This window comes from Pyrus communis, chromosome 9 (genome assembly GCF_041283825.1).
Source record: "Pyrus communis isolate YQ-2024b chromosome 9, ASM4128382v1, whole genome shotgun sequence".
Taxonomy (NCBI): Eukaryota; Viridiplantae; Streptophyta; class Magnoliopsida; order Rosales; family Rosaceae; genus Pyrus; species Pyrus communis.
The window spans coordinates 9,650,896-9,661,642 of NC_142573.1; the positions used below are offsets into that span (position 1 = coordinate 9,650,896).

At 36.4% G+C, this 10,747-nt stretch overlaps 1 long non-coding RNA gene across 2 annotated transcripts; it reads right to left on the reverse strand.

Annotated features, from left to right (window-relative positions):
* Positions 1-831: 831 nt before the first annotated feature.
* LOC148694201 (uncharacterized) lies at positions 832-8,615 on the reverse strand. Of its 2 annotated transcripts, none has more exons than XR_015966491.1 (3): positions 8,354-8,615; positions 7,959-8,080; positions 832-1,087 (listed from the first exon to the last, which is right to left on the reverse strand). It is a non-coding gene; the product is annotated as an uncharacterized LOC148694201 (long non-coding RNA). The 2 variants fall into 2 exon arrangements; XR_015966490.1 differs by lacking the exon at positions 832-1,087 and adding an exon at positions 7,101-7,356 and having other exon boundaries at positions 8,354-8,559.
* Positions 8,616-10,747: the final 2,132 nt, after the last annotated feature.

Sequence of the window (10,747 nt, forward strand, 5' to 3'; positions counted from 1 at the left end):
AGGAACCTAACAACTCCATCCCGCCCCGAAAATAGGCTTGTATTCAAGCCTTAAGGGTAAGTACCTGAGCAGGACTGAAGCACCTGCCCCTGATGATTCCAGTCTGTTTTTTCTGCTGCCCAGTTTGTGTAGAAAGCCAGAATGATACCGGACTTAATTGAATCGTTCAATTCACCAAAGCTCTAGTGGCAAGGTAGCCAATGATTCCATAGCCCAAGCCAGAAGAATAATACCAATCCATTCATTAATGGTACCATGGAGTGCAGCTATCCACTCAATTTCCTCACCCGCAAGCACTGGGAGTAAAGGAGGAGACTTGGGCTTGGTACCACTACCAAGCTTCTTTTGTAAAAGATAGAATGGACAGAAGGAGCAAGTAAATTCACCTTGGTGAGCAAGGTCAATTGACTAGGCTGTTTGTGGTTGCTCTTTTCAATGGTTTGTGTAATCTTCCTTATCCTCCTGCTGAACATTTTCTCAACATTGTCAATATTTCTCACAACCATGTATGTTAGATGCAAACTCATTCCGCCAAAACCAACATTCTTTGAAAGTGTGTTATCAAGTGCTTCCATGGGTATAGCAACAGACTCTTTCCAAATTGATGCAATGAGCAACCATTGAAACATTATGTGTTAATCTACTTGTGTGAGTGAGGTTAACCTGTTGACCTGAACGTATTGCCTCTACGTTTCATATTGTGCTACTGATCGAGAAATATCGATCATCTATTTAGAATAAAATTTGCTAAATGTTGTACTGTTGTCACCAACTTTTGCACTCAAATACCACAAGTTGAATGATTAATTATTATTTATATGTTTGCTAGGATAAGGAAAAGATTTCAATTTATTCATATGTTTATCGAATTACAACCCTTGTGCTTTAGTAGCACAATTATTCCAAGAACATCAGTGAACTCTCAGTTAAGGGTTTCCTTCTTCAGAAATTGACTTGGTCTTAAATTCTGCTGAATAGTGGCAAGTCTCCTTGATGCACTTGCAGTGATAACCCAACTTGTTGCAATCCTTAGCGACTTTGCATGAAGGGTCGAACTGGAATTTTGCTTCGACCACAAATTGTACACCTGCATAATATTTATTTGGTTATTAACTAGAAAATATATATGCATGTGGAAAAGATAAGAAAAAGATGGAGCAAAATTGTAAATAAATGTATGCATGGTTAACTACTATTTTATATTAGCAAAGAATTGATATTCTATTGTTCAATTGGATTCACCAAAGCGAATATATTTTTTAGAAACAAAGCGGTGAGAACAGTAACTACAAACTAAAGAAAGTTGGTAAGAGAACCCATGAGCAACAAAGCCATCGAAGGCAACAAAGCCGTCGAAGCAAATCCATGAGAGCTGGTGGTGTGAACACCCGCACCAAAGCTCTACATACTTCCCACGTCAAAACGCGTTCATGGAAAGTGGCAAAATATCCGAAATCATAAGGTTTTGAGGAAATCCATGGAGGTGGAGGGTGGCAAAAATGGGGAAGGGAGAATGGAATTGATGGCTGAAGATTTTGGAAGTTAAAGCACAGATCGAAGACGATGAACGAGAAAATGACAGACACGTGTCATTTTCCCACTCTTCATTCGGTGTCCACGTCTTTGATCGAACGCCCCATATAAACCGACACTCTGCCATCTCCAACCCGTAAGCGATCTCGTCCATCTGATCATCCAACAATGGCATTTGTGTACCAAATAACATGTAGGTCACCACACCAGATCCGTCCTGCTTATGGCCAAATGTCAGACACGCGGTCAACCCATTTGATGCAGACAACACGTGGAATATCAATTGGAAGACACGTGAGCAACCCATGCATGCCACACGACAGGTGGAATGTAAAATGATAGACATGTGTCCAACGTCCAACTGTGGAAAAAGTCTGAGTTTACACAAAGTTGGCGGGACCCACCGTCAACAATCTCATGCAGAAGGGCTTCTAATCGTGGTTTCATTTTCTCTTTGGCGGTGACGAAGGGAACCCACGAGTCCATTGAAGGAAGGTCGGCGGTGTTCTCACAGCCCTCCGGAAGGTCCGGGACGTGTGGAAACGGAATGACGGAGACGGCGATGGACGCCTGGTTTGAGAGTTTGGAGTGGACACACGGTGCGTTTAGTTGATGGTGACAATGGTGACTTTTACGCCACCGTTTGATAGTTCCTTGGATATGTCTAGTAGTGGAATGGTGTGGCCTTGAGCCATGAAGGGAAATATCACTACGTGGGACGGCGTTGGAGGCGGCGGCGGTGAGGGTGAGGAAGTAGCCATGATCTCACTACAACCATCAGAATTCGAATGAGTGGGAAAAAATTGAGTTAGGTTTTTTATAGAGTTTAAATGTGTTGATTTGTTCATAGGATTTTGTAGAGAGTTTAAGACATAGATTTTGTGAGGCGCCACCTTTGTGTTTCAATGTATTTACAATTAATCTAGGATTATATAGGTTTCGATTCTCTGTACGTACTTTGCCCTATTTTTGCTGAGTGAGTAGATTCTCTTTGCCGATGTGATTACAATTCACTGCACCTAAAGATGATGAAACAAGAATAAAATGTGATTTATTAGGACACATTTCAGTATGTTTCAGGGACTTTTCCTGGATTCAAATTTGATTTTTTTTGCAACAAAGTATAGGAAAATACAGCAAAGTTGATAGTATATATCATGTGTGGCACGCTAATAAAACCTAACAAAAACAAACGTAAACATACGAGGATTCTCCATTTCTTATTCAGCAATTTTTTGATGTACGCCTAACGTTTATAATTTTTGTTAATATATATGTTAAAGTGAGACATATTAACTATGCCAACAACTCTTATTATAATGCGTTGATGGCACACTATGAGTCGTGTTATCTTTATACAAATAAAAATTGCTCCTACTTTGTTTGGTTTTTTTTCTGCATTACTTCAATTCTTCTGAACTCTGGTATCAGGGCCTTTTTGCATAACACTTGGCATCTTGAATAATACTTTATAAAGAGATCATCTACTTGAACTATATTTTGTAAACTATATATGTGATATGATAGTTTGGTGGCTCGGTTCAATCTTTAAATCATCAATGTTTAAGAATTCAACCATCAACTGCCAGTTTCTAAAATATTATCTAAAAACATGATCTTCAAGGCATTTTCCTACCATATAATATTTGGGGCAGTTGCACACCAGATGCCTGAATAAAACTATGTCAAAGTCGACTATGGTGAATACTAAATTATTTTTCCAAGTTCAAATTGGAACTCGTAAAGTAGGAACGATCGTGATGGAGCTGCGTAAGGACAAAAGCTCCTACATCATTCAATGATTTGAAGATATAAAGTGAGGGTTTAGGGATTTGTTGTGTTATTATAGCTTGACGTGTTTTGCGATGTTGGATTTGTTTGTACAGCGGAATATTTCAAGTGAAAAACTTGCTTTTAGAGTGTTTTCGCCCCTCCAAATTGCACCACGTGGGTGATTATATTTTTCAGACTGCAGGTGGTCGTAGGACCACATGGGTTCTTATTTCCATCTACGCCTGAGTCCTGATTACTCCAACAGGTGAAATATTGTAAAGATATGTTCTTATTTACTTTTCTTTCTTCAAACGGGAACCTCACTCACACTTGTATCAATTATACGTGATTAATTATGTATGTTGTACACCTCTCCCCAAAACGTAACCTCTAGTCACGATGGACTCTAAAAACAACTCCTTTACAAGCATAATGTATCTCAATATGGCTAACACTCTTCCTCACATCATGAACAAGTAAATTCTTTTTTTTGGTAAATACAACTAATTTCTCTGTAATTTATGGTGGTCATGCATTGTTACATGTGTATATATATATATATATATATATATATATATATATATATATATATATATATATGCATGCATAAAACATCTCTTAGACAACCTACATTTTATGGTATTGGCACCATATTGATGTAAAATGATAGCACAGGGAATCAAAGGGGGTGCTCCATACTTTCCATAAATGAACTCAAAAATAGAACACTGTCATGAACACTTCACAGAACATCATATGGGAGTCTCCTTCAGTTACGTCACTACCCTGCTAGTAACTATATGTTCAAATAATGCAGGAGAGAGAGAGAGAGAGAGAGAGAGAGAGAGAGAGAGAGAGAGAGAGATGAAAAACTTTGAACAGAAGTAGTAATCTTGGGGAGGTCAGAAAACAAATCTAGATAAAAGGGCAATTCAAAAATCCAAGAAGCAAAAACATGAGGGGTCCTCTCATTTTGTTTTTTCTCCTCATAAAGACCATGACCTCCCTCTCCTTTTTCTTTTCTTTACATGAAAATAAAGCTTTTGAGTGCAACTTCTAGCATAATTGGGTCCCATTCATAAAAATAGGTCACTCTCCAAATACCATTTTAACACCATCACACACACACACACACACCTTCCCTTTTTCCCATACATGAAGAGATGGACGGTTAATGGAGCAAGAAAGCAACACACATCAAACCCTCTTCTGTTTTGTCCATCCCTCTTTATATTTCTACTACTTCCTCTCCTCCATTACTATATAATCCAACCAAGCTAGGCAGATAGATACACATATATAGTAAGCATATTTCCACACTATCATCCTTACAAAGCAAATAATGGAGGATTTGTTGGGCGATGGTTGAGACGTCCATTTTTGCTGTCCTTAGATACCAATCTCTTTAACCAAAAAAGTTACCCACTTCCCACTTCTGCAATTCTTCCTTCCTGTTGCCAACTGTAACCCCAAAAGAAAAACTCAAAGTCGAGAACTAATTGTATTCTTTTTGTGTATATATCCCTAATCTTCCATTCCTACTTTGCTTTGTTTTCTTTTAAAATTCTTTTAAAAGTTGGTTTACTGGTCTTAAACAAAAATAAAGCTCACACGTAACTCAATAGGTTAATCTATGTCTATTGCTTTATTGCAAGTATGGTTGTCAACTGATCTTGATCATGCTTTTAGCTAGAGAGTGGTTTTTTCTTGGCTAGCTAGCTGACAGAAAGAACCACAATTCATCTATTTGGAGGGGTTTTTGCCATTTTTCATCAGTGCAACAATGGAGTACACAGTAAGAGGATATTCAGATCCTTAAAAGAATATTGTCTCCAATAAAAATCTTTATAATATATCTTTAAATGTAAGGACTAAAAATTAAATAAATCGTTATTATTTTTGTTGGAGTATGGTTGTCATTGATCTAAAAACAATAAGAACAAAAAAAAAAAAAAAAGAAAAAAAAAAAAAGAAGAACAAAGAACAAAGAAGCTATCTAGACCATTGGATTCCCATCCCCTTTTTTTCAAAAAAAAAAAAAGAGTAAAGCCTTCACGTGGGTGAGGCTTTTGTCCCACACAAAATCAATCTCAGCCCCCATTTAAGAGTCCCTATATGTGGCGATTTTTGTGTGTACTCCAGCGAGACACTATACTATTGGGACAACTACTCCACCCCATTAGAAGTTCTATAGTCCTTATATATATAGGATCATATGGTGGTTGTAAAGACGGTTTTGAGAACTCTTATTGAAGATACTCTAAAACTTAAAAGAGAATCTTGTGTCCCAAAAAGAATATTATCTCTAACAAAAAAAAAAATCTATAGTGCATAACCTAAATTCGAGATTTATATTATTACAAATTTCAAATCAAATTTGGACCGTTGATTTGTAATAAAAAAAAAAAAAAGCATGTGATCGCGGGACTCATGTTGCAGTTGTGCAAGACCATTGATTTGTGTAGAAGAATATCATCATCTACTCCAAATGAAATTTGCTAAATTTTAAAGAACATGGCACGAATTGGATGAAGTTGAATGATTAATTATTATTTATTTGTTTGGTAGGACAAGGGAAAGACATCTATTTATTCAAATGTTTCTCGCATCTGCGACTCTTGCACTTAGCACAATTATTTGAAGAGTAGTGGACTCTTTGTTAGGGATTTCCTTCTGCGCTTGCGAGCGCGTAAACACGTGTTCAGAAATGAACTTCATCTCTAATTTCTCAGAACAATGATAAGTTCTTTGAATTTGTTTGGTGAATGTCCTTAATCTTGAGTTCTAGACACCTTGAAGACAATAACCTAGATGAATGGCTCACAGAGGAATTGGACAATTGCCCAGGTATCCGCACTAGTCCACCTGTTTTGTTGCCATCATATTTTGTCATGCATTGTGATTGAGATCTATTGATGGAAATGTGGACCACCGACCACAATAAGGTTAAAGTTTTTCATGAATGATATTATTGTTTCATTACGAGGGAAAAAAACTATATAGTACTGTCTAAGTGACATGTTTTCTGAGTTGACAGTTGCAAGTCTCATACAAGTAAAAGCACAAATTATGTCGAGGCTCCTAGTTTAACGTCCCATTTGAAACAAGCCTCATGCTTCGGAACTTCGTGGAGCATCTGCGGCGTTAAAAAGTCATCTGAGAGATGCTCTAAAACAGAATAATCAAGCAACTTAGAACCAAAAATGATAACACAATATGAACATCTACGATGCACAAGTAAAAGCTCTTGAAAAAACTCTACATAATTAAGGAAGCTCTTGTTCATAATCTGCTCGAAGAAAGTTAAAAAACACCCACATAATTGTGAATTGGGTAAACATGTGATACTGATATGTTTTAGTAGTCTAAAGTTATATACAATTATACATAATTTCGTGCAAACTCGTTCAACTTGGGTGTTGAATTGGTTTTGATGTATCAAGCTTAGCAAGAAACAGTCAAAGTTATTACCTGTTTGATATAATTTTGGTTTTTTTTTTGTTTTAATTTCAATGCTTGTCACAATCAGCTTTAGAGCCCTCCTGCTGTATACAATTTGACAATTTTGGGGATGAATGAATTTTGGAATCGCAAGTGGAAATTCAGGAATTTGTTTTCAAAGTTTGAATCTTTACCCAAGTTGGAATCGCAAGTTTCATATTGTGCTACTAATCGAGAAATATCGATCATCTATTTAGAATGAAATTTGCTAAATGTTGTACTGTTGTCACCAACTATTGCACTCAAAATGCTACAAGTTGAATGATTAATTATTATTTATATATTTGCTAGGATAAGGAAAAGATGTCAATTTATTCATATGTTTATCCAATTACAACCCTTGCGCTTTAGTAGCACAATTATTCCAAGAACATCAGTGAACTCTCAGTTAAGGGTTTCCTTCTTTAGAAATTGACTTGGTCTTAAATTCTGCCGAACAGTGGCAAGTCTCCTTGATGCACTTGCAGTGATAACCCAACTTGTCGCAATCCTTAGCGACTTTGCATGAAGGGTCGAACTGGAATTTTGCTTCGACCACATATTGTACACCTGCATAATATTTACTTGATTATTAACTAGAAAATATATATGCATGTGGAAAAGATATGAAAAAGATGGAGAAAAATTGTAAATAAATGTATGCATGGTTAACTACTATTTTATATTAGCAGAAAATTGATATTCTATTGTTCAATTGGATTCACCAAAGCGAATATATTTTTTAGAAACAAAGCCGTGAGAATAGTAACTACAAACTAAAGAAAGTTGGTGCGAGAACCCATCTGCAACAAAGCCATCGAAGGCAACAAAGCCGTCGAAGCAAATCCATGAGAGGTGGTGGTGTGAACACCCGCACCAAAGCTCTACATACTTCCCGCGTCAAAACGCGTTCATGGAAAGTGGCAACATATCAAAAATCATAAGGTTTTGAGGAAATCCATGGAGGTGGAGGGTGGGAAAAATGGGGAAGGGAGAATGGAATTGATGGCTGAGGATTTTGGAAGTTAAAGCACAGATCGGAGACGATGAACAAAAAAAAATGCAGGGGAAACTAAACTCAAAACCGCTACTAGGATTAGGCTTGCTCAAGCTTCGATTCCATTTTGCAGTAAGTGAAGGAAAAAAATAAGTGTTCGGATTGTATATTTTACCGCTAGATCCAGCAAGGAAGATGAGCGCGATGATGAAAGCTACTTTGAGAGTTTTCTCCATCTCTTCGGTTGTTGGCAGCAAAAGCAAAGGAATCTGATAGTTCTGCTTTGAGTATAATTTTCTGCAAATGTAAGTAAGATATATAGAGCTGTAAATGTAGAGGAAATGGAGGAATGGTCCCTTAACTATCTTAGAATTGCAGCTTAGTCCCTACACTAAAAAATCATTATATTTGATCCTTGAACTTGATAAGATGTGGAGCGTTAGCCCTTCATTATCAATTCCGTTAGTTTTAGTTAAAAGTGTTTACATGTTAGTTTCACCTATATATATATATATTTATTTATTTATATAATAGAAAAGATGAAAATTACAACAAAAATTGCAGGCCTACCTCATCCACCAACAACCGCAGCCGACCCCAACCTGTAGCCCGCGGAGCACAGCCTTCACCCAAACCCCGAACCTGCATCCCACAAAATTCTTGAATCTTACCTCTGGAGACAGCGTGGATGGATGTCATTGTGAATTCGTTTACCATGGGAGACGTGTTCGAAATTTGGATTAGAAACTTTCTTTTGTATTGGTTGTTTGGAGAGTGCTAAAATGCTGTGGCTGGGGTTTGGAGGCGAGGCAGAAGGGAAGACGGGAGAGAGAGAGAGAGAGTTAGCTTTTATATTTTTATTTTTTTACTTTCTCTATCTTTGTATTTATTTTAATTTTAAATTTTTAAGCCACATGGCATTTAGTTAACAAAAATATGGAGCCCATAAAGATCACGTCATCAAACTAACGGAAAATCTCACGGTGTTACCGTGTTAGTATAGAGGGACCAATGCTCTACAATTTGTTAAGTTCAAGGACCAAATCTAATGAATTTTAAGTTTAAGGACCAAACTACATTTCGATCATAATTTAGGGACCATTCCTCCAATTTCCTCTTAAGTTTTACTCCATGCGTAAACAAAAGAAGTAAAGGTAAAAAAATTTAGCTGAATTAGATTGCAAATATGCCTAAAATAATCAGGTGTTTAAATCTAGTAAGATATGAACTAAAGATAATTTTTATTTAATTATTGAAGTACTCATGCTTTCCATTTTCCAAACCTACAATCAAAATATAGCTGAAAATGTAAATTATTTTCTATAAATAAATTGTTTACCGAAGGCTAGATTCAACGAATGAAATGCATCATGAACTTTCTATACTATATATTAATACTTTCTATAGCCATTATTTCTTACTGCATCTATTATTTACAGTAGTACTATCAGCACACCCATTTTTATTTTGCACACCATTCTCTCAATTTTCAACCGTTGAATTATCGAATGAATTAAAAAAATTCAATAAGATAAAAATAACAAAGACGTGTGAAGGGTCCAGATTCATTTTGTTTTCAAATTTTTTTTACAAGTTCAACTTGAAAGCTACGGTTACTGCTGCTCTCTCTCTTGTTTCAAATGGCTAGATAGATGTTTTTTCAATTTGGCCGTTGCTCTCTTTTTTTAATTAAAAATAATTTATTAATCAATTAAAAATAATTTATTAATTAATTGTTTTTCCAAGTTCAAATTCGAAGGAACAATCGTGATGGAGCTGCGTAAGGACAAAAGCTCCTACATCATTCAATGATTTGAAGATATAAAGTGAGGGTTTAGTGATTTGTTGTGTTATTATAGCTTGACGTGTTTTGAGATGTTGGATTTGTTTGTACGGCGGAATATTTCAAGTGAAAAACTTGCTTTTAGAGTGTTTTCGCCCCTCCAAATTGCACCATGTGGGTGATTATGTTTTTCAGACTCCAGGTGATCGTAGGACCACATGGGTCCTTATTTCCATCCACGCCTTTGTCCTGACTACTCCAACAGGTGAAATATTGTAAAGATATGTTCCTATTTAATTTTCTTTCTTCAAACAGGAATCTCACTCACACTTGTATCAATTATACGTGATTAATTACGTATATTGTACACCTTTCCCCAAAACGTAACCTCTAGTCACGATGGACTCTAAAAACAACTCCCTTACAAGCATAATGTATCTCAATATGGCTAACACTCTTCCTCACATCATGAACAAGTAAATAATTTTTTTTGGTAAATACAACTAATTTCTCTGTAATTTATGGTGGTCATGCATTGTTACATGTATATATATATGCATGCATAAAACATCTCTTAGACGCCCTACATTTTGTGGCATTGGCACCATATTGATGTAAAATGGTAGCACAGAACATAAAAAATAGGACATTGTCGTGAACACTTCACAGAACATCACATGGAAGTCTCCTTCAGTTACGTCACTACCCTGTTAGTAACTATATGTTCAAATAATGCAGGAGAGAGAGAGAGAGAGAGAGATGAAAAACTTTGAACAGAAGTAGTACTCTTGGGGAGGTCAGAAAACAAATCTAGATAAAGGGGCAATTCAAAAATCCAAGAAGCAAAAACATGAGGGGTCCTCTCATTTTGTTTTTTCTCTTCATAAAGACCATGACCTTCCTCTCCTTTTTCTTTTCTTTACATGAAAATAAAGCTCTTGAGTGCAACTTCTAGCATAAATGGATCCCGTTCAAAAACCTCCATTCATAAAAAGAGGCCACTCTCCAAATACCCTTATAACACAATCGCACACACACACCTTCCCTTTTTCCCATACATGAAGAGATGGACGGTTAATGGAGCAAGAAAGCAACACACATCAAACCCTCTTCTGTTTTCTCCATCCCTCTTTATATTTCTACTACTTCCTCTCCTCCATTACTATATAATCCAACCAAGC